The sequence below is a fragment of the Delphinus delphis genome, chromosome 11, assembly GCF_949987515.2.
Source record: "Delphinus delphis chromosome 11, mDelDel1.2, whole genome shotgun sequence".
Lineage (NCBI taxonomy): Eukaryota > Metazoa > Chordata > Mammalia > Artiodactyla > Delphinidae > Delphinus > Delphinus delphis.
Window position 1 is genome coordinate 1,479,104 of NC_082693.1, and position 25,693 is coordinate 1,504,796.

General features: G+C 40.8%; 1 protein-coding gene across 1 annotated transcript in view; it reads right to left on the reverse strand.

Annotated features, from left to right (window-relative positions):
- Positions 1-25,693, reverse strand: part of CECR2 (CECR2 histone acetyl-lysine reader) — a 156,007-nt gene that overhangs the window by 119,368 nt on the left and 10,946 nt on the right. The gene's annotated exons all lie outside the window — the stretch shown is intronic.

Consider the following 25,693-nt stretch of genomic DNA (forward strand, 5'->3'; position numbering starts at 1 on the left):
AAGTATATGTCTGCATGTATATAAATAGACCTACATAGGCTCAAAATAACTAATTATAAATAATCATTTTATTTTCTTTTTTTTGCCTATCTCAATCTTCTAAAGTTTTTACAATCAACTTTGTGAGAAAAGGTACTGTTAATTTTGACATTTACTTAAGTTTTCTTTTGATAAAAAATTAAAATTGGAACCAAGGTAACCAATGTTCTGGATTTTACTAGATAAGTGGAAAGAGATGTCATAGATTAGGAACTACCTAGTCCAAGTCTTCAGTTTTATGTATTCCGTCTCTGTATTGAACATTTCCAAATCTACCTAACCTAACAATTACTTTCAGCAAAACCCAGCTTTTACATCCCACGTCCATTACATCACATTCTCATACTCAGGGGAGGCCCAGATGGTCTTTCACACTGGACTGGAAGCAGGAAGCGATGGACTCACGCCAACAGCGAAGCCTCCATCTGCAGCCTTCTGTTAACCCTCCCGGTCTCATCTGCCCCATTCCCAATTCTTCTACGTACCCATTGCACAAGTAAGCAAGATGTGCCCTCTGGTGTCTCTTCCCATAAGGCAGGGAGAAATGTAATACTAAATTAAATTAATTCTCAAATAAAGCAATGCCCTTACATTATTCTCCTAGTCCAAAAACAGAACTCTGTGCTTGGTGTTAAAAGCTATGTTGGGTGGGGTGGGTGGGGGGTCGTGAGGCTCAAGAGGGAGGGGATATATGTATGCATATAGCTGATTCACTTTGTTGTACAGCAGAAACTAACACAACGTTGTAAAGCAAATACACTCCAATAAAAATAAATTAATTAAAGCTATGGAAGGTACTCAGAGTACAATACAGGGCCCCTGACTACAAGGAAATTAAGAGTCCAACTAATAAAACAGAACTCATAAATACGAAACAATGAGAAAATGATTCAGTATTGTTAACTGCTAGCCTTGGGTCTCGTTTCCAATCACAAAGGAACCCACTACCTTACCATATGACTCTGGGCAAAGTCCTCATCTGTAAAACTGGGAGTTAAATCTTGATGATCTTACCTTCCACAGTTCTAGAAACAACCAATCAGGAAAAGGCAAGATAAATGTGGGCTTCTAGAATGTGTTACAAATTACCTATGAGCAGACAACAACTGAGATTAAAAACCAAGTGAATCTGGCAAGAGGAAAAAATCTCCAATCTTATTATACAAGCAGAGTGATCTGAAAGCAAATGGAAGCAAAGTATACTCTCCTTCTTTCCATTAAAGAAATCCTGCAAGAGGGTTACTAGAGTGGTGACTGCGTGTGCAGCAGCTCTATATCAGGCAGAGTTAAGAAGACAAATATGGGGGCTTCCCTGGTGGCGCAGTGGTTGAGAATCTGCCTGCCAATGCAGGGGATACGGGTTCGAGCCCTGGTCTAGGAAGATCCCACATGCCGCGGAGCAACTAGGCCCGTGAGCCACAACTACTGAGCCTGCGCGTCTGGAGCTTGTGCTCCACAACAAGAGGCCACGACAGTGAGAGGCCCACGCACCGCGATGAAGAGTGGCCCTCGCTCGCTGCAACTAGAGAAAGCTCACGCGCAGAAACGAAGACCCAACACAGCCAAAAATAAATAAATAAATAAAATTTTTTTAAAAAGGAGACAAATATGCATTAAACACAGTCCCTGATGTGCAGAAGTTTATTTCATTTCATTCATTCATTCAATAAATATTTACTGAGCACCTACTATGTACACAGACACAAGGACATGTTCCAGGCACTAGGGGCTCGAGAGTCAACAGGATAGACGAAGATGCCTGCTTAAAGAAACTTCTGGGGAGTAAACAGAAAAGGTAACTGCAGAAAAAGAAAACTGAAAATAGTAGTATGACAGAGACTGACAGGAAGAGAGGCAGGGCTACTTTAAACTGGGTGACCATGAGCAACGGTACGCGTAATAGGAATTCATCGTATTATTCCCTCTACAATACTTTAAATTTTTAAAACAAGCCATAGATAAACAGAATAATCAGCAAAGTTTCACCAAGATGACATTTGAGCTGAGATTTGAAAACCAGTACAAGGCATGTTCCCCTATGCCTTCTAGATAGAGGCAACAGCTGTGCAGAGGCCTTAAGGAGCTGGGAGCCTTTATGAGAAAAAAAGGCTCTGTGGCCACAACAAGAGCTAGGGAGAGGATGGCACAGGCCAGGCCGTGAGAGCAGAAAGACTGTGGGGACCCTCCTATACAATGGTAAGGAATTCAGAAATTATTCTAAATGCAAGAAGTAGCCATTGGAGGGTTTTAAGCAGGAATGAGAATATAGGAATATACTTTGTTTGGGTTTGTCGCTTTTTTTTCAGTTACAAAGCAATACAAGTTAGGTGCTAAATTAGGTGACCCCAAATCCATTTACGTTTAGTAATGGGATGAATTTACTTCCCTAAACACTTCAGTCTCTAATTCTGAGCGCATCAATGCAAGGATATTTAGTTCAGCACCTGGGAAGGTGGCTCAGAAGCATCCTGGGTAAGAAAGAAATCAGTGTAGAATTTAAATTGTTACAGACATCCAACAAAAATTCTGAGCAAAAAGATTGTGGGCTAGAATTTCAGATTTTAAAGATCTCGTGTAACGCAGAAAAATATTCTGGGTACTGGGCCGGAAGTAACATAAATAAAGGGGAAACAGGGGCTTAGGTCGGGTGAACGCTTTGCCTCCATCACTGACAGTAAGAAAAGAATGGGGACCCCAGATGTCACGTCCACTCTGACTTCTTGTCCAGTGTTCTTTCCAAAGCACCACATAAAGAGAATTTAGAATCCACAGAGACGTAAAAATTAAATTTAAAAAAATAAAATAAAATCTACAGAGACAGAAGACGACTAGTGGTTGCCAGAGTTGGGGCAGGGGATGGAGTGTCCTCTAAAGGGTGTGGGGTCTCCTCCTGGGGTGATGGAAATGTCCTGGAACTACACAGAGATGGCAGCTGCACAGCATACTGAATTTACTAAATGTCACTGAATTGTACACTTTAAAATGGCTAATGGTTAACTTCGTGTTAATGTGAATTTTACCCCGATTTTTAGAAATGAAGTTGAAAAGAATGAAACATAATAGCAGCTAATGATGAGTCTATGTAAGTCACTGGAAGCAGTTTTCGAGATCCAGGTTCTAATCAAAACTCAAGATCAACTGAATGCAGACCTTTCGTAAGCTCAGCAGTATGACATTTTGAGCCAGAGGACTGTTCTGTTCTGGGGATTGTAGGATACTTGGCAATTTTACTGGCTTCTACCCACTGGATACTAGTAGCCCCCATGTCCCAACTTGTGGCAAGCAAAAATGTCTCAAGACACTACCAAAGGCCTCAGAGGGGCACATCACCCCCTGTTGAGAATGGCTATTAGACAACCACTGACTTTTCTGCATCTTAATGTCCTCAACCACCGAACGTACATCACCTTATCCAAGAACTCTTCCAATTCTGAGATTCTAGTCCATATTTTGTTCACCCCCCATGATTTATAATCCAGTGCAGCCTTCTCTTTCACTAACCTGACTCTGTGTCTCACAGGCTGATGCAAGGATATGATGAAATAACCAAGGAAATGCTTCTACAGTGAAATCTCCTCGAAGAATAAAACTGGCTATGTAAAAGAAATGCTGGTATAGAAGCTTTTCCATTAAGACTCCAAAAATCAGTTAATAAAGGAATATTCAAGTTGTCAAATAAAGGAATATTCAAGTTGTCAGAGGACTAGTTTCTGAATCTGTATTACTTTTTGTTTTATCTTTATTTTTATTTAATATGGTCTTCTCGGGCTTCCCTGGTGGCGCAGTGGTTGCGAGTCCGCCTGCCGATGCGGGGGACACGGGTTCATGCCCCGGTCCGGGAAGATCCCACATGCCGCGGAGCGGCTGGGCCTGTGAGCCATGGCCGCTGAGCCTACACGTCCGGAGCCTCTGCTCCGCAACGGGAGAGGCCACAACAGTGAGAGGCCCGCGTACCATTAAAAAAAAAAAAAAAAAAAACAACTAAAAACTAAGGTCTTCTCTTGAAATTGACTGAAACATCTTTACCCCAGAGTTTTCAAGGATTTTAGGCTCTTCTATATTCATTAAAGAATACCCCAGGCATACTGGGCAATAAAGGGTTAATTTAATTAGTTCTGTGTATGCTCAAAGAATTACAAGCAATTTCATTTAATTATTCAGTAGCCAATCAGGTAATCTCTGTGGCTGCTTAGTGCACTGATGAAATAATGTCCTCCAGTTCAGAGCTGTCATTCCAATCAGGAGACTGCTCCTCAGTTAGTAGAAAGAGACGGCAGGATTTCCAAGGATTCTCACTATGAATCTGGGGAAAGAGAAATGAATCCATTTCTTATTTCACCCTTTTTGTGTTAAAAGATACAAAATTCCTGAACTGACATTCATAGAACACTCCAGACAACAATAACAGACTATGTATTCTTTTCAAGTACACACGGAATAGTTGGCAAGAGAGACCACATTCTGGGCCACAAAACAAGTCTCAATAAATTTTAAAGGATGCAAGTCATATAAAGTAACTCGTCTGACCAAAATGGAATTAAGTTAAAAAATCAATAACAGATTTGGAAGTTTTAGCCACAGCAATCAGAGAAGAAAATAACAGGAATCCAAATCAGAAAAGAAGAAGTAAAACTGACACTGTTTACAGATGACATGATACTATACACAGAGAAACCTAAAGATGCTAGCAGAAAACTACTAGAGCTAATCAACAAATCTGGTACAGTAGCAGGACACAAAAATAATGCACAGAAATCTCTTGCATTCCTATACACTAATGATGAAAAATCTGAAAGAGAAATTAAGGAAACACTCCCACTTACCACTGGAACAAAAAGAATAAAATACCTAGGAATAAACCTACCTAAGGATCCAAAAGACCTGTATGCAGAAAACTATAAGACACTGATGAAAGAAATTAAAGATGATACAAACAGATGGAGAGATATACCATGTCCATGGATTGGAAGAATCAACATTATGAAAATGACTATACTACATAAAGCAGTCTACATATTCAATGCAATCCCTAGCAAACTACCAATGGCATTTTTCACAGAATGAGAACAAAAAATTACACAATTTGTATGGAAACACAAAAGACCCTGAATAGCCAAAGCAATCTTGAGAAAGAAAAACAGAGCTGGAGGAATCAGGCTCCTGGACTTCAGAGTATAGTACAAAGCTACAGTAATCAAGACAGTATGGTACTGGCACAAAAACAGAAATACAGATCAATGGAAAAGGACAGAAAGCCCAGAGATAAACCCACCCACATATGGTCACCTTATCTTTGATAAAGGAGGCAAGAGTATACAATGGAGAAAAGACAGCCTCTTCAGTAAGTGGTGCTGGGAAAACTGGACAGCTACATGTAAAAGAATGAAATTAGAACACTTCCTAACACCATACACAAAAATAAACTCAAAATGGATTAAAGACCTAAATATAAGGCCAGACACTATAAAACTCTTAGAGGAAAACATAGGCAGAACACTCTGACATAAATCAGAGCAAGATCCTTTTTGACCCACCTCCTAGAGAAATGGAAATAAAAACAAAAATAAACAAATGGGACCTAATGAAACGTGAAAGCTTTTGCACAGCATAAGCAAGACGAAAAGACAACCCTCTGAATAGGAGAAAATATTTGCAAACGAAGCAACAAAAATTAATCTCCAAAATATACAAGCAGCTCATGCAGCTCGATATCAAAAAACCAAACAATCCAATCCAAAAATGGGCAGAAGACCTAAAGAGACATTTCTCCAAAGATATACAGATTGCCAACAAACACATAAAAGGATGCTCAACATCACTGATCATTCAAGAAATGCAAATCAAAACGACAATGAGGTATCACCTCACACCAGTCAGAATGGCCATCACCAAAAAATCTACAAACAGGGCTTCACTGGTGGCGCAGTGGTTGAGAGTCCGCCTGCCGATGCAGGGAACACGGGTTCGTGCCCCGGTCCGGGAGGATCCCACATGCCACGGAGCGGCTGGGCCCGTGAGCCATGGCCGCTGAGCCTGTGCTCCGCAACAGTGAGAGGCCCGCGTGCCGCAAAAAAAAAAAAAAAAAAAAAAATCTACAAACAATAAATGCTGGAGAGGGTGTGGAGAAAAGGGAACCCTCTTGCACTGTTGGTGGGAATGTAAATTGATAAAGCCACTAGGGAGAAGAGTATGGAGGTTCTTTAAAAAACTAAAAACAGAACTATCATATGACCCAGCAATCCTACTACTGGGCACACACATGGAAAAAACTGCAACTCAAAAAGAGTCATGTACCACAATGTTCACTGCAGCACTATTTACAATAGCCAGGACATGGAAGCAACCTAAGTGTCCATCGACAGATGAATGGATAAAGAAGATGTGGCACATATATACAATGGAATATTACTCAGCCATAAAAAGAAACGAAACTGAGTTATTTGTAATGAGGTGGATGGACCTAGAGTCTGTCATACAGAGTGAAGTAAGTCACAAAGAGAAAAACAAATACCATATGCTAACACAAATATACGGAATCTAAAAAAAAAAAAAAATGGTTCTCATGAACCTAGGGGCAGGACAGGAATAAAGACGCAGATGTAGAGAATGGACTTGAGGACACAGGGAAGGGGAAGGGTAAGCTGGGACAAAGTGAGAGAGTGGCACTGACATATATGCACTACCAAATGTAAAACAGCTAGTGGGAAGCAGCTGCACAGCACAGGGAGATCAGCTAGGTGCTTTGTGACCACCTAGAGGGGTGGGATAGGGAGGGTGGGAGGGAGACGCAAGAGGGAGGGGATATGGGAATATATGCATGCATATAGCTGATTCACTTTGTTATACAGCAGGAACTAACCAATGTTGTAAAACAATTATACTCCAATAAAGATGTTTTAAAAAAATCAATAATAGAAAGCTCTCTGAAAAATTCCCAAGTATCTGAAACTAAATTAACATACTTCTAAATAACCCATAGGTTTAGGAAGAAATCAAAAGGAAAAGGGTGAAAGTCTGAATGCTTTCCCTCAGATGAAGAACAAGACAAGGATGTCTGCTCTGGCTGCTTCTACCTGATGTTTTATGGGAAGTTCTAGACAGAGCAATATCGCAAGAAATGTAAGAGGTACCCAGATGGGAAAGAAGCAAAACTGTCTTATTTGCTGATAACATTATCATCTATGTTGAAAATCCAATGGAACCTACAAAAAAAATGCTAAAAGAAGTGAGTTTAGGACAATTAGATATAAGCTCAATATAAAAAACTCAAGGGCATTTCTGTAAACTAGCAAAGAACAACTGGAATTTTTTAAAATGTACAACAGGATAAAAAAAGTATAAAATGCTTCAGGAGAAATCTAACAAAAGGTAGGACCTCAACTGAAAAATATAAAATTTTCCTCTGAGAAACTAAGGAAAATCTGAACAGAGAGAGAATACTAAATACTATTAAAAGGTGAATTTTCCACAAAATGATCTATATAGTCAACACAATCCCAATCAAAATCTCAGTGATTCTAAAATTTATATGGAGGGACTTCCCTGGTGGTCCAGTGGTTAAGAATCCACCTTCCAATACAGGGAACGCGGGTTTGATCCCTGGTTGATCCCACATGCCACGAGACAACTAAGCCCACGCACCGCAGCTACTGAGCCCACGCACTCTGGAGCCTGAGAGCCACAACTAGAGAGAAGCCCGAGTGCCACAACAAAAGACACGACACAGACAAATAAATAAATAAATGAAAAAAATTTTTAATTCATATGGAAATGCAAAGGACATAAAATAGCCAAAACAACAAAAAATGAACAAAAGAGTGAACATTACTAACATTATTTAATTTTAAGACTTATTACAAAACTACAGCAATCAAGATAGTGTGGTAACAGCCTAAAAACAAATTCAATAATGAAATAGAATAAACAGTCCAGAAGTGAGCCCACACGTATACAGGCAACTGATTCTTGACAGAAGGACAAAGGCAATTCAGTGAATAAAGGACAGCCTTTTCAATAAATGGTGCTATAACATACTCAAAACAAAACAACAACAAATTTGATTAATGCCTCACACCATACGCAAAAACCAATTCAAAATGGATCATAGGCCTAAATATAAAATCTAAAACAATAAAACTTCTTAAAGAAATCGTAAGAGAGGCTTCCCTGGTGGTCCAGTGGTTAAGATTCCATGCTTCCACTGCAGGGGGTGTGGGTTCACTCCCTGGTCAGGGAGGTTCCGAACGCCGTACGGTCAAAAAAAAAGAAAACATAAGAGAAAACCTTTGTGACCCTGGGCAAGGAAAAAATGTCTTAGATGTGATGATAAAAGCACAACCACAAAAGAATAAATTGATAAATCAGAATTCATCAAAATTCTAAACTTCAGAAAAGACAACCCACAGACTGAGAGAAAATATATGTAATATAATGTTTTCTGATAAAGGACTTGTATCCAGAATACATACACTTAACAAACTAATTTTTAAAATGAGCTAAAGATCCTAATGGAAATTTCATCAAAGATATGTGAATCACTAATAAACACATGAAAAGGTACTGATCATCATTAGCATTAGGGAGGTACAAATCAAAACCAAAGAGGTACCACTCCACACCCACTAGAATGTCATAATGTACAAACAATAATGAATACTAACAATGATGGGAGAAACTGGAACTGGTGCAGCCACTTTGGTAAGTAAATTTGGCAGTTTATTAAAAAGTTAAACACAACTCCAATCCCACTCCTGGATATCCACCCAAAAGAAAAGAAAATACATGTCCACACAAACACCCATGAGCAAATACACAAAGCTATTATTCATACCAGCCAAACAGTGGAAACAATCCAAATGTCTACCATCTCATGAAAGGATCAACAAAAAGGAGGAGTACATCCATGCAATGGAATACTATTCGGTCAGAAAGTATTCAAGGGACTTCCCTGGTGGTCCAGTGGTTAAGACTCGGCGCTTCCACTGCAGGGAGCTCAGGTTCAATTCCTGGTCAGGGAACTAAGATCCCGCATGCCGTGCACACAAAAATTAAAGTATGCAAAACAGAAAAAATGAGGACATATCTAAAAGACACAGGCTAACGTGAAAGAACTCCCAAAGGCCAAAGCTAGAACAATTTGAGCAACAAAACTCACAGAATAAGATGAGTATCCAGAGTCTCCAGCTGACAGTAACAGACTGAGGAGACAGGATAACTAAGTGTAATGCGGCATGCAGGATTGAAACCTGAAACAAAGACACACGGGGGAAACTGCAGAATCCGAATAACGTCCGAGTTTAGTTAGCAGTACTGTATCAAAGTTAGTATCTTAGTTTTGACAAGTGTACCATGGTTGTGTAAGATTAAATATTAGGAAAGCTGGGTAAAGAGTATTCGGCAGGAGTCAGCAAACTAATGCCCGCGGGCCAAATCCAACCTGCCATCTGCTTTTATAAAGTTTTACTGGGGGAGTTCCCTGGTGGTCCAGTGGTTAGGACTCAGCGCTTTCACTGCCACTGGTCCAATCCCTGGTGGTAGACCTAAGATCCCGCAAGCTGCATGGTACGCCCCCCAGAAAAAGGTTTCATTAGAACACAACCACACCCATTCATTTACTCATAATCCATCTATGGCCACTTCTGCCTTACACTGGCAGAACTGAGCAGTTCCAAGAAAGACCACCTGTCCACAAAGCCTAAAATATTTACTATCTGGCCCTTTACAGGAAAAGTTTGCTGACCCTGATACACATGAACTCTCTGTACTGTCACAATAACTTTTGTGTAAATCTAAAATTATTCTAGGGACTTCCCGAGTGGTGCAGTGGGTACAGGTTCGATCCCTGGTGCGGGAAGATCCCACATGCCTTGGAACTAAGCCCGCATGCCTAGAGCCCATGCTCCGCAATAAGAGAAGCCACCACAATGAGAAGCCCGTGCACCGCAACGAAGAGTAGACCCTGCTCACCGCAACTAGAAAGCCCGCGTGCAGCAACAAAGATCCAACGCAGCCAAAAGTAAAATAAATAAATTCTTTAAAAATAAATAAATAAATTTTTTCAGTTAAGTGTTCACCCACCATGTTATCCAGCCATTCTACTTCTAGGTATTCACCCAAAAGAAATGAAAATTTATGTCTAAGGAATGGTACGCAAATGTTCGTTAACAGGTGAAGTGGATAAACAAATCACAGTAAACCCATAAAGGGGGAAAGTATTCGGCAATAAAAGGACATGAACTACTTCATATGCCACAACGTGGATGAATCTCAAGCTAATTATGCTGAGTTGACTAAGCACATCGCCCCCTCTCCCAAAGAGTACATACTGTGTGATGGCATTTCTACCAAATTCTGGGAAAATGCAAACTAATGAGGTGACAGAAAGCAGATCTGGTGCTACCTGGGAAAGGAGGGTGGGGAGGGAGAGGAGGAGGTAAGGATCACACAAAGGGGCACAGGAAACTCCTGAGGGCCATGGACACCTGGTGATGACATACAAGTGTACGCATACATGCAAACTCATCAAGCTCTACACATACGCAGTTTATCGTGTGCCAATTATACATCAAAAGAGCTGTTTTTCAAACTTAATTAAATCGATAAAATATTCTTCTGGTCTTCCAATAACAAGCAGTGCTATGGAGAAACAGACTAATCCACCATCAAAACCTCTTCAGCTGCCAATTTCCGCCATCTACCCCTTCCCTTCCCCCAGAATATTTTTTCTTTGGAGGAGAGGAGGGTTCTGAATCATAGCCACGCTTGTTCTATAAGTCTATCCTGCAAGGACAAGGCTCTCCTGGGGTCCTGCCAACCACCTCTACAAAGACAGATGAGATTACAATTACCCAGATATGCAGCCAGCTACTTAGAGAACAACCAACCTCCATCCCCCTTCAGAACAACCTCTCCCCTGTCTCTAGCCTTCCCCGGCTTGCTGGCTCGCCTTACACTCCTAAACCTGGGAGAAAAGCAGATGGCAGCCAGCACAGGAGTCAGAATGCAGCCCCTCTTTAAAACAAGGATTTCAAAATGAAGTGACCTGCAAGAAGTAGGACATTCCAAAGGGCCTCCTAGGGGATGGGAAAGAAGAAGCGTTGGGAGGTGGTGGTCTCTGGCTACCTTAACCTCATTCAGCACCATTCAGTTACTTTCCACCTCACCATCCACAGAGAACACCCGCTTCCACCTACTCCAGCACATCTCTGTGGCTGCCTGTCACTGAGCTCTCCACTTCTCACATACCTTCCTCTGCTTTTTATAATACAAATCTCTTTTCCTCAGTCACTCAACCTGAGTTTGGCATAAAAATTGAGGGTAATCCTAAAGATTACACTGCAACTACATTCAAGGGGAAAAGATCTAGATTTTTAAACTTCAAAGAAGTTAATATATTTTCAGGAAAAATGTGTAAATCAAACACAAATAAAAGATCATCTGGCACTTCCCTGGTGGCACAGTGGTGAAGAATCCACCTGCCAATGCAGGGGACACGGGTTCAAGCCCTGGTCCGGGAACACCCCACGTGCCGCAGAGCAGCTAAGCCCGTGTGCCACAACTACTGAGCCTGCGCTCTAGAGCCTGCAGACCGCAACTACTGAGCCCACACTCCGCAACTACTGAAGCCCGCACGCTCTAGGGCCCGCGTGCTGCAACTACTGAGCCCAGGTGCTGCAACTACCGAAGCCCACATGCCTAGAGCCCGTGCTCCACAACAAAGAGTAGCCCCCGCTCAACGCAACTAGAGAAAGTCTGCACACAGCAAGGAAGACCCAACTCAGCCAAAAATAAATAAGATTTAAAAAAAAAAAGTTGCTCGCCTACATTTAGAAATAAATAAAATGTCATCTAATACCTAAGCACACTAAAATGTGCTTATTCTAGACATCATCCCTGTAGGTACGAAGAAGTAGTAGACACTGTCAGTGCCCTCAGGAAGTTTAAAGGAAAATGAGGAAGCTCAGACAAATGTGGAGCCCAAATCTGACTTATAGATTTTTTTTAAAAAAATAATACTGTTTTAGAACTTAATATAAAATATATCCAAATATAATGTTAACTTGAGAATTACAATAAGCCGAATAACGAAAAAGTAATTATCACATGAGCATCAGCATGCCAGCATTAAATTTCAAGACATGCTTCAAGAACGTATCTCTTGAATCTGAAGATTTCTGGACAAAATTCAGAAAGGATGAAATTATACTAAAATATATTTACTTTAGTAAAATCCACCGTTTCCATCCATGTTACACTCATTCCTCAGTGTACTTCTGCTGACCCTCCTACCCAGATCACCACTTACCTCTCGCACCATCCAAGCCCTAAGCCTTCTGCAGAAGTAGAAGGCCCGGAACACAGAACCATAAAATGTTAGAGCTGAAAGACAACTTGCCTCACCTAAAGATGAAAAAACTGAGGTCCAGAGAATGAAAGAGACCTGCCAAGGTCCCAAAGCTAAAACTTGGAGCGAGGGACAGGGCCCAACCTGGTGGTCCACCGCCTGAGCCTTCTACTATACCACCTAACAAGGCTTCCTCGTTTTCTACCCCTGCTGAGTTAGACCAGCTCACATCTCTGAGCCCAAAGCTTCTCATGCTTTAAGGGGCACAGGAACCACCTGGCAGCTTTATCTAAATTCAGAGTCTGACACAGTAAACAGAGGGTGAGGCCTCAGATTCTGCAAGTCTAACAAGCTTCCGAGCAATGCTGATGCTGCCAGTCTGAGCATCACAGATGGAAGAGAAAGACCTCACAGCATTTGATTCGATCCTATCCAATTTAGGCTTATTACTTACTGTACAATTTAGGACTCCCAAATCTACAGTAAATCTCCCTAAGCCTCAGTCTTCTCATAAAAATATTGTTTTGTAAGGACCAGATGATATAATTCATATATTAATTTGTAATTCTTGGCACTTACTGAATTTTTGGTGAATAATAATACCTAATCTGAGTACAACTTTTTAAGTTGGCACTATTCAGGTATTTGACTTGTTTTAAGGCACTTAATTCCCACATGAATTCAATGAGTAGGCACTATTATTCCCATTTTTAAAGATGAAAAAACCAGGTGTGAGAGCAGTCCATGTCAATGTACAATGTCACACAGGTACGGAGCAGGGCAACAGGAAACAAACCCAGGCTGGTTCCACAACCTGTTTCTTAACCACCTCACTCTCCATAAACATCAACTGTTATTTTCCTCCTGATCTCCAAATCCCCATTTACAATTTCTACCACACATCTCTACTTTAAGGTTGCATGTAAGCCCAACCTCAGCGTGCCCCACACTTACTACCTTCACCCCAGACCCAATCCTCGTCTCAATGAGTAACGACATGCAGGCAGTCCCCAAACCAGAATTCTAGAACTCATAGAAGACAAGAGATTCTTCCCCTGTCAGACCCTGCACTCCCCTCCTCATAGCACAGTTCTGACATGCCCCACATTATCCTGATGTAAAATTCATAGATAATAAAGCCTTCCTACATCCATCATTTTTAGGAATGTGACTGTTCTGAACCAAGAGAAGGTTATACTGTTCTGTTTGGAACATTGCTGAGAGTTTTTCACCATTTCAGAACATCCTATATCATATCTTACTCATCACTGGTCATATATAACATAATTGATATATTACCTCAACTGTAATCAAGAGGAGACACAAAATGAAATATGTCATAAAATACATTTCAGAATGTAAATGCTTAAGCATGGACTCACTACAAGACACAACAGTCAGTCAATTGTTAAAACAGAACCCAAAGGTAAGAACACAGACCGACATACAGCTGTAGTGTAAGCAATTCAACTATGACCGATGATGAGTAAGATATGATATAGGATGTCCCGAAATGGTGAAAAACTCTCAGCAATGTTCCAAACAAAACACTATAAGCTTCTCTTGGTTCAGGAGAGTCGCATTCCGGGACTTCCCTGGTGGTCCAGTGGGTAAGACTGCACTCCCAATGCAGGGGGCCCGGGTTCATCCCTGGTCAGGGAACTAGATCCTGCATGCCACAGCTAAGAGTCCATATGCCGCAACGAAGATCCAGTGCAGCCAAAATAAATAAATACTTAAAAAAAAAAGAACGGTTGCATTCCTAAAACTTTTGATACATGTTAAAACACTGAAAAAATTATCTTGTGTTTACATATAAAACGGAAGTTTGGATTTAGATTCCAATTTTTTTCTTCACCTACGTGAACGCTCTTAACCTGGGGGTTAAGTCCTCATTGTGGGGATGTCCTGAGCCCTGTAGGACATCTAGGACGCCGCCCCTATCCACGAAACACCAGTACTGCCTTCAGATCTCTGGGACCAAAAATGCCTCCACATATTCCCGGAACACTCCCTGGGGATGACGTGGCACCGTGGGTGGGACTGGGACCGCTGTGCTAGATATTCAGCCACTATCCAACCGTCTCCAACCCTCATACGCAGCCTCACTCGATCTAGAGTTCAGGTCCCATCAGCTCTCACCTAGGCCACTGCCACAGCCTGGTAATGTGTCTTTCTGGTTCCAATCTGCTCATTCTATATTGAGAACAACTTTTTACTCTCCATTCAATCAACAAATATTTACTGCACACAGATTATATGCCAGACCTGCTCTAAACACTAGATCACATCATTCTCCCCTGCTCAAACTATAATAGTTCATCACCTACGGCAATTTTCAAACAGTGCTCCATTTTTATCTGTTTTATATATTGAGTTCCTGCATAAGATTTCCTTTTAACAAAGTGATTCACAGCTTTAAAAGTTTGAAAACCCCAACCTTCAGGATAAAACCAAATAATCTTCCTATCTAACCATCGCCTCAGCACTAACCTAAGCCTCACCTCCTGCACCCCCATCCACCGTGCAAAGATGGTCCTACAATACCCATATTCCCTCCCCTCTCTGGCACACTGTCTCTCTTCCGTGCTTCCACACAGGCTGTCACCCCTGCCAAATGACCCTCTCTCTATACCTACCCACCTGCTGACTCTGCAGCCAGCCTTCCAGGCTCTGGGGAAGCTGTGAAACCTTCCCAATTCCCCTCGACAGGCTCAACTATTAGCTTTTTTTTTTTTTTAAAGCTACTAGCTTCTGCTGTATTGTGCACACTTCCATTTTAACAAACATCTTATTGTACTACAACAGTCTGTTTGAACATCTATCTCTATAATACCTCCAACTAGCTCTTCAATTTTGTGGGCAGTGACTACATCTTTTGCCTCACTTTCTGGTACCTGTCAGTGTACAGAGCTATCCTCTCAAGGGTAACTTGATTGAGTGATGTTAGTAGGTTTCTCTTCTTCTCAATCAAAAAGATAAATTTCCTTACCCAAGTGATCAAAATAAGTATCACTAACAGTAAACAACGTGGAACTATGCAGCTTCTGATGTGAAACCTTAACGAAAATGTTTACCTTGAATCTAATCTTGAGTTAACAGAAAAATCTAAAACACGGAATATTCTATAAGACAACTGACCGAGACTCTTCAATGGGTACGAAAAGCAAAAAGTCAAGGGACTACTCTAGATGAAAAGGAATTAAATCATATCCAGGTGCAAAGCATGAAACCTTAACCAAAACCAAACCAACGATGAAGGATATTTTTGTGATGGGGGCAGGGTGAGGGTCTGAATATTAGATTAGATAATGTTATGAAATATTATTAAGTAATATCATGAAACAGTTTTTAATTTTCCTTAGAAGTATTAATAGTATTGTGGTTGTACAGGAGAACATTCTTATTTTTATACTATTCTTAGGCAATGTATGCTGAAGTATTTAAGAGTGAAAGATCATGATGTATGCATGACAAAAAAGTGAATATTTGTGTTTATATATAGTGTGTATACACACAGAGAGAGAGAGAGGGAAAGAGAAAAGAGAAACAAATGTGGAAAATGATAACTGTTGAATCTAAATGAACACTGGGTGTTAATTGTACCATTCTTTCAAATTTTCTGTAGGTCTGAAATCTTTCAAAATAAAAACTAAATTAAAAAATAAATTCACATAATCAAGTGATTTGTCTACACAACATCAAAATAATGGACTTACTGATTCCTCTTCTGCACTGAACAGACTTTTTGATGTAATTCAAGAACATTCTAATCTAAGCTTCAGATGAAGTGTTTAATCTATACACTGAAAACACCACAGCCAGGGACTTCCCTGGTGGTCCAGTGGCTAAGACTCCTTGCTCCCAATGCAGGGGGCCTGGGTTCCATCCCTGGTCAGGGAACTAGATCCTGCATGCCACAATGAAGACCCAACACAGCCAAATAAATGATATTAAAAAAACAAACAAACAAAAAAACACCACAGCCACACAATGAAGTACAGGCTCCAAACCTCAAACTCTCCGAGGCTGCAAGACCTCTGCTTCTAGTTCCTGCTTCTCTTTCATGTCCTGGTTCTGTATTAACTGCTCACGTGGACAGTCAGTCAGAAGAACTAGTCATCTCACTCAATGCTGCCATTAACTAGCCAAGTAACCTTGGGCGAGCTACTTAGTCCACATTTTCGGGTGTGCATCACTCACTTGAGGGACGACCACCAAATTACCTTCTGGCTCTGAGGTCTTGAACCCAGTCTTACTTTCTTAACTGACATTTTCATAATCACAGATTCATTTGCAGTTCTAAGAAATAATACAGAGAAACTTGTGCACTTTGCTCACTTTCCTCCAGCGCTAACATTCTCCACAACTATAGCATTACCACCAGGGTATGGTAGTGATTTCAATACCATCCACTGATCTTTTTCCAATTTCTCCAGTTTTACTTGTACTAATCTGCATATGAGTGCGCATTCACAACTTTTTATCCCATTAATCATTAAGGACTGGAGGAAGCGACTGTAAAATAAGCAAACTGATTGTTTCTGCTTTGTAAATTATCTTGTACCAACTATTTCAATAATCTACTCTTTATTTTCATCATCAAATTCCTTCCTTCAGAGGAAAGCTAACACGCACGATGCCAATGCTTCTGCAGCACCACTGCAGCCAACTTTTGAGGAAAATCCCCTTTCAACAACCTAGAAGGAAGATTTGTCTTTTCCAACACAGAATGATTCTCTATGCTCCAGAATTAAGCTGGAAAAAGAAATCAGAACTTTTACTTCTAAGGATTAGTCCTCTAGACTGTCCCAGACAAAACAGTTCCATGCAAATAGAGAAATACCACTTACTTCTTAGAAATTAAATGAAGAGCAATAAAAATACTTCTCATACACTATCAACAAAACATGTAAAAAGCAACTATAAAACCTCTAGAAGAAAACACAGAAGAAATTCTTGGTGATCTTAGGTTAGGCTATGATTTCTTAAATATGATGCCAAAAGCATGATCCAAAAAAGAAAAACTGGATAAATTTGGATTTCTCAAATTTAAAATGTTCTGCCATTCAAGAGACACTTTTGGGGGATTCCCTGGTGGCCTAGTGGTTAGGATTCCGGGCCTTCACAGCTGTGGCCCACGTTTAATCCCTGGTCAGAGAACTGAGATCCCGCAAGCCACAAGGTGCGGTCAAAAAAAAAAAGAGAGAGCGAGACACACTGTTAAAAAAGACAAGCCCTAGAATAGGAGAAAATATTTTCCCAGTGTGTATCTTACAAAGAACTTCTATTGCAAATAAATGAAGAACTCTCAAAACTCAATATTAAGAAAACAACCCAAGTTTTCAAATGGGCAACAGATTTTAAAAGATACTTCTCCGAAGTATTAGGGATGGCAAATAAGCACATGGAAAAACTCTCAGTACAATTAGTCATGAGATCAATGTAAATTCAAAACACAATGAGATAGCAGTACACACCTATTAGAACAGCTTTCAGAACAACACTGACAGTAACAAACACTGGATGCAGAGGAACTGAGAGGCTCACACACTGCTGGGGGAAACACCAGAAACTGCCAGACTGTTCTCCAAAGTGAACCACATATTTACCAGGACTCAACAATCCTCCTCCTAGGTATTCAGGCTAACAGCTGTGTGTGAATGCTTAGGCAACTTTATGTGTGATCACCTGAACTAGAAACAGCTCCAACGTTCTTCTACTGGTGAATGGATAAACAAACTAGTTTGCTCCAACACTGGATTATTTGGCAATAAAAGGAACGAAGCGCTGACACATGCCACAACAGGGACTAGCCTCAAATACACTCTGCCAAGTAAAAGACACCAAACTCAAAGGGCTACATACTGTACGATTCCACTTATACGACAGCGTAAATGACTGCATTTCCTAGAGGAAATGGTCAATTACCAAGTGGCATAAGGAAAATTTCTTGCGGGATGAAGCTGTTCTATACCTTGATTGGGGTAGTGGTTATACAACTGTAAAAAGCCACAGAAATGTACACCAAACATGAGGGTGTTCATATATATAAATTATACATCAATTAAAATAATTTAAAAGGAAATTTGTTTGGAAAACAATTTGGCAGGTTCTTATAAAGTTAAATATACACTTACATACAACCCAGCAATTCACAGCTACGTATTTACTCAAGAGAACTGAGAACAAATAACCACACAAACACCTGTGATATATGTCTATGTGAATATACTCAGCACTTATATTCAGTTGTCAAACCTGGAAACAACCCAAATGTCCATCAATAGGAGAACAACAGGAAATTGGATAAGCTGCAGTACAGCCATACTATGGAATACTATTTAGCAGTGAAAAGATTAACCACTGAGACACACAACTATATGGATGCATCTTAAAATCATGCTGACTGAAAGACGCCAGATACAAAGGAACACAGACTGTAAGATTATTTATGTGAAATTCTAGAAATGGCCAACTAATCTACAGTCACAGAAAGCAGACCAGTGACTGAGACCAAAGTGGGAGTCAACTGCCACAGGACACAAAGAAAATTTGGCGGGGACACAAATGTTCCATGCCTTTTTTTTTTTTTTTAATTTATTTTTGGCCGTGCTACACAGCTTGCGGGATCTTATTCCCTGACCAGGGATGGAACCTGAACGCACGCCCTCGGCAGTGAAAGCACAGAGTCCTAACCACTGGACCACCAGGGAATTCCCCCAAAATGTTTGCGGTTTTTTTTTTTTTTTTTTTAATAGATTTATTTATTTTTGGCTGCACTGGGTCTTCGTTGCTGCGCGCGGGCTTTCTCTAGTTGCTGCGAGCTGGAGCTACTCTTTGTTGCGGTGTACAGGCTTCTCATTGTGTTGACTTCTCTTGCTACAGAGCACAGGCTCTAGGTGCGCAGGCTTCAGTAGTTGTGGCTCGAGGGCTCTAGAGCGCAGGCTCAGTAGTTGTGACGTACAGGCTTAGTTGCTCCGCGGCATGTGGGATCTCCCCGGACCAGGGCTCGAACCTGTGTCCCCTGCATTGGCAGGAGGATTCTTAACCACTGCGCCACCAGGGAAGCACCTCCCCCCGCAAAATGTTCTATATCTTGATTGGAGTAGTGGTTGTTACAAGGGTGCATGCGTTGGTCAAAACTCAAACTACACATTTTAAAAAGGTGCAACTTTACTGTATTTAAATTAGAATTAATAAAATTGATTTAAAAACACAATGTTAATGAACAATCTGAAAATGAAAACAATTCCACTCACAAATACCATCAAAAAGAAAATATTTCAGAATATATTTAACAAAAGCACAAAAACTTACACTCAGAAAATTGTAAAACATTGTTCAAAGAAATTAAAAATGGGAAAACACCCCATGTTCATGGATTAGAAGACTTATTGTTAAAATGGCAATACCCCCTACACTGATCAACAGATTCAACCAAATCCTTATCAAAATCCCAGCGGCTATCCTCGCAGAAACTGACAAGCCGATTCTAAAGGGACCTGGTGTAGCCAAAACAATCCTGAAAAAGAACAGAGGACCCACACTCCTGAATTTCAACACTCACTACAAACCATCATTAATCAAGACAGTGTTAGCACTCGCACAAGGACAGATGTATAGATCAGTGAAACAATTCAGGGTCTAGAAATAAACCTATATATATATCCATGGTCAACTGATGTTTGACAAGGGTGCCAAGACACTTTGATGGGGAAAGAACAGTCTTTTCAACAAATGGTGCTGGGGCAGCTGGGCAGCCACCTGAGAAAGAATGAAGTTGAACCCTTACCTCACGTCATAAGTAAAAATTAATGCAAAGTGGATCAAAGACCAAAATACTATAAAACTATGCTACATGTTATAAAACTCTCAGAAGAAAACATGGGGTATAATCTTCATGACCTTGGATTTAGCAAAGGATTCTTAGATATGACACCAAAAGCATGAGCAACAAAAGAAAAAATAGATCAATTTCAAGTTTTTGTTCTTCAGGGAATTCCCTGGCAGCCCAGTGGTTAGGACCGGCGCTTTCACTGCTGGGGCCTGGGTTCAACCCCTGGTTGGGGAACCAAGATCCTGCAAGCCACGTGGCGCGGCCAAAAAGAAAAATTGAAAAAATTTTGGGGAAAAAAAAAAACAACTTTGTTCTTCAAAGGACACCATTAAGAAAGTAAAGACGACCCACAGAATGGGAGAAAATATTTGCAGATCATATATCTGATAAGGGACTTATGTCTAGGATATATAAAGAACTCTGGTAACTCCACAATAAGCAGACAGCCCAATTTTAAGATGGGCAAAGAATCTGAATACATATTTCTCCAAGAAAGATACATAAATGGCCAATAAGCAAATGAAAAGACTCTCAACACCATTAGTCATCAGGGAAATGCACATCAAGACCACATCGAGATACTACTTCACACTAACCAGATGGCTAGACTCAAGGAGTCAGATAACAAGAATGTGGAGAAACTGGAACCCTCATATACTGCCGGTAGAAACAGAAAATGGTACAGCCTCTTTGGTAAACAGGCAGTTTCTCAAATGATTAAACACAGTTACCATATGACCCAGCAACTCCACTCCTGGGTATATACCCAAGAGAACTGAAAACGTGTCTACACACAAAAAAGTACACCAATGTTCACAGCAGCACTGTTCATAAAGCCAAAGGTGGAAACAACCTAAATATGCATCAACAGGTAAATATAGCACCACATATCCATGCAATGGGATGTTATCATTCAGCCATGAAAAGGAATGAAGCACTCATCGACAACATGGATGAGCCTTGAAAAAATGATGCTGAGTGAAAAAAGCCAGTCACAGAAGACCCTATACTGTATGATCCCATTCATTATGAAAACTCAGAAGAGGGTATCTATAGAAACAGAAAGTAGATTAGTGGTTGCTCGTGGCTGGGGAGGGAGATGGGAAATAGAGGTGGTAACAGCAAAGGGTATGGGTTCGTTCTGAGGTACTGAAAATGTTCTAAAATTGACTGTGGTGATGGCTGTACCCATCTATGAATACACTAAAACCAAAATTATACTCTGTAAGTGGGTGAATTGTATGGAATATGAATTATGTCTCTATAAAGCTATTAAAAACCTGTACTCAGCAATCACTTTAATCCACGTAAGCATGTGACTGATTTTCTTTTTACAATTTTATTGCCTTTTGACTTCAAAATAAGTAAATGAGCAATCTCACTAACATATCTTTATTATTTAATTCCTTTCTTCCAAATGATTCTGTTAAAACATTATCATAATTCAAAATCTAAAATGAGAACTTCCCAGTGGTCCAGTGGTTAAGACTCGACGTTTCCACTGCAGGCGGCACAGGTTGAGCCCTGGTAGAAGATCCCACGTCTCGCAAAAAAAAAAACTAAAAGGAGAAAAAAAACTTAATGATAATAGTTACCAGGTGTAGAAATCTGTGTGTGCCAGGCCCTCCTATGCCTCAGCTCATTTGAATCTCAGCATAACCCTATGGAATAAGCCAGTAACTTGCCAACGAAGAAGCTGAGGCTCAGAGAGGCAGCTTGCCCACACCTTAAGCACAGCCTGGACTGGAGCCAGTATTATTCCAATGAACTCTCTCTTTTCCTTATTATTTCACCTAATATACTTGCAGCTTGAAATTTAAATCATTTTACCAATTTTTCCTTATTACTAAGATAAATGGGTTGGCTTCAACCTGCTTAAAAACTATCCACCTGGGACTTCCCTGGTTGTGCAGTGGTTAAGAATCCGCCTGCCAATGCAGGGGACACGGGTTCAAACCCTGGTCCGGGAAGATCCCACATGCCACGGAGCGACTAAGCCTGTGTGCCCCAACTACTGAGCCTGCACTCTAGAGCCCGCGAGCCACAACTACTGAGGCTGCGTGCCACAACTACTGAAGCCCACGCGCCTAGAGCCCGTGCTCGGCAACAAGAGAAGCCACTGTAATAAGAAGCCCGTGCACTGCAACCAAGAGTAGTCCCCGCTCACCCCAACTAGAGGAAGCCCGCGCGCAGCAACCAAGACCCAATGCAGTCAAAAATGAATGAATGAAAAATTAAAAAAAAAAAAAACAACCCCCTAACAACCAAACAAATGTGTGATCCGGGATAGAGGTGAGGGACAACATCTCTAAAAGTCACTGTGGGGACAAGTGAGGATGTCTGGATATGGATGTTATTACAAAATTATTGTTAATTTTCTTAAATGTGAACATGCTGATGTGGTCATGTGGGAGAGTGTCCCTATTTTTATGAAGCACATGGCAAAGTATTTTGGGGGGGGAGGGAAGTAACATCACATTGCCAACTTACTGTCTAATGGTTCAACAAAAAAGGGACTTCCCTGGTGGTGCAGTGGTTGAGAGTCCACCTGCCAATGCAGGGGACACGGGTTCGAGCCCTGGTCCGGGAAGATCCCACGTGCTGTGGAGCAACTAAGCCCGTGCGCCACAACTATTGAGCCTGCGCTCTAGAGCCCGTGGGCCACAAGTACTGAAGCCCGCGCACCTAGAGCCCGTGCTCTGCAACAAGAGAAGCCACCGCAATGAGCAGCCCACGCACCGCAACGAAGAGTAGCCCCAGCTCGCCACAACTAGAGAAAGCCCGCGCGCAGCAACGAAGCCCCAACACAGCCAAAAATAAATTAATTAATTAAAAATAAGTAAATAAATCAAAATTTAAAAGAAAAGAAAACATAAAGCTAATGTGGTAAAATGTTACCAACCGGTGAATCTAAAGTAAAGGTATGCAGGGCTCACCTCTATTTGTCTTCAAACTTCACTGTATGTTTGAAACTTCTCAAAGTATAAAGAAAAAATAAGATCTGAAGCTTTAAAAAATTATTTCACTTTGTGAAAATTACTATATCAAATGCTTATTCATTTAGATGAAATTTCCAAGAAAAAAATGTATAAAATTATACTCTTATCAGACACCAGAAACAGTTTTGAATCAAACACTTAAAATCTGTGAATGAAAACTATGAATGCCAACTTATAAATGTAAAAAGAATGATGTAATTTGAAAATAACTATTTGGCAACTATGATGTACTGATTGACTCAGGCAAAGAAGCATGCAAGGATTAAAATGGGTGAAATTTTGATGAGAAACAGGATGTTTACATAGCCTCTCCCCACCAGCTATGTACTAATTATAAGAGAAAACCAGTAACTTCACAGAGGAGAGAGCTGGCAGACACCACCTCAAACCAAGCAATGAAAGTTAATAATAACCATCACCATGGGACCAAGTGACATCACGTGACTCCTGATATGATGCCCTAAGGACACACCACTTCTTTAGTACACCTGCCAAAACACAGAACCTGAATCTCATCATGAGAGTGCATACAACAAACCCAAATTGAGGGACTGTCTCAATTCCAAAAGGTCAAGGTTATGAAAGACAAAAACTGAAAAACCACTCTAGGCTAATGGAGCCGAAAGAGACCCGATAGTTAAATGCAACACATGATCCTAGACTGAAAACCCTAGCCAGCAAGATAACTTCTAACATAACACTGTATTTAAAATCGTAAAAACATATAAATTATACATTAATATTTTGGGGTCAGCTGACAATATGATATACTATTATCTAGAAATTTTATTCAGTATTAATTCCCTGATTTTGATAATTATACTATGGTTATGTAAGAAAATGTCTGTATTTTTAAGGCATAAAAACACAGAAGTGTTTAGGAGTAAGGGGTATCATGTCTGCAACTTACTGTCAGGGAACAGACCGGTGGTTCCCAGAAGCAGGGGTGGGTGTAATGGGTAAAGGGGGTAAACAGGCACAAACCTCCATTTATAAAATAAGTAAGTCGTGGGGATGTAATGTACAGCATGGTGACCACGGTTAACAACACTGTACTGTACAAGCAAAAGTTGCTGAGAGTAGATCTTAAAAAGTTCTCATCACAAGAAAAGAAATTTGTAGCTATGTGCAGTGTGGGATGTTAACTAGACTTGCTGTGGTGATCAGTTCTTAACATATGCAAATATGGAATCATTATACTGTTCACCTGAAACTAATGTTGTATGTCAATTGTATCTCAATTTTAAAAAAGGATAGGTGGATGCATGAGAAACACCAAGCAGTGCCTGGAGTGCCCACAGTGGGCACCAAATTCACGTTAGCTTTTGTCATGAAATGCAAGATAAAAACTGACTATGAAGAAAATTCAAAACTTAAGACTTCAAATATAGAGGGTAATAAGAGAAGTCTAATGAACAAAAACACTAATTCTATCTTGGGAAGAAAACAATCTTTCTGTTCATGGCTGTTATGATAGTAAACAACTAAAAATAACCTCAATGCTCCACTGAGGATTGGTTAAATAAATCAGAGCATGAACGCTCCACAGCTATTAAAGTCATAACGTATGCTATGAAAGGGCATCCTGTGTCATGTAATATTGTTAACTGAATAAAACAGGATTCAGAAGTCTAAGTAAAAGTATGAGCCTACGTTTATAAAATATTTAATACACACACATGGAGAAAAGGGAGGGGGCAAGGAGTACAGAGTCCCTCAGATGCTTGGGGGTTCCTGCAGGATGGACACCAATGTGTTGGGGCTGGAGCCTTCCTATTAATTCTCCTAATGCTGGGTCTCTCTCCAGTTTCTGCTCCTTCACATGCAAGAATTTGGTTTGCATCGAGGCTTCTCACTGTGACCTTTTTTTTTTTTTTTTTTTGCGGTACGCAGGCCTCTCACTGTTGTGGCCTCTCCCGTTGCGGAGCACAGGCTCCGGATGCGCAGACTCAGCGGCCATGGCTTATGGGCCCAGCCGCTCCGCGGCATGTGGGATCTTCCCAGACCAGGGCACGAACCCGTGTCCCCTGCATCGGCAGGCGGACTCTCAACCACTGCGCCACCAGGGAAGCCCTCACTGTGACCTTTTAACTGCTTTTCCACACTAACTTGATAACCCTCGTATTTCCTAGGTTACAATCCCAAGAATGGGAATTTGATTGATCCAGTTCATCTTTTCTTGCAAGATGTGTCAGATTACCAGCCAGGATATAGACTTACTTCAGCCAGGAGGAGGGAAAAGGGGCAAAGGGCAGGCGGAGCAGCCAGATAACCTCCAAAAATTTTTGTAGAGCTAGGTGGCAGATAAGACAAACAAATAAACAGAAGAACTACTCCTTTCTGTTGAGCTGTCACTTCCCCAGGTGTGGGGAACTGTGGTTAGAATGAAGCACCACATTGATACCTAACTATCTTATTTGTACATAAACTCCCATTATGGAAGAATGAGTCCCATTAAGTAGTAGTCATACA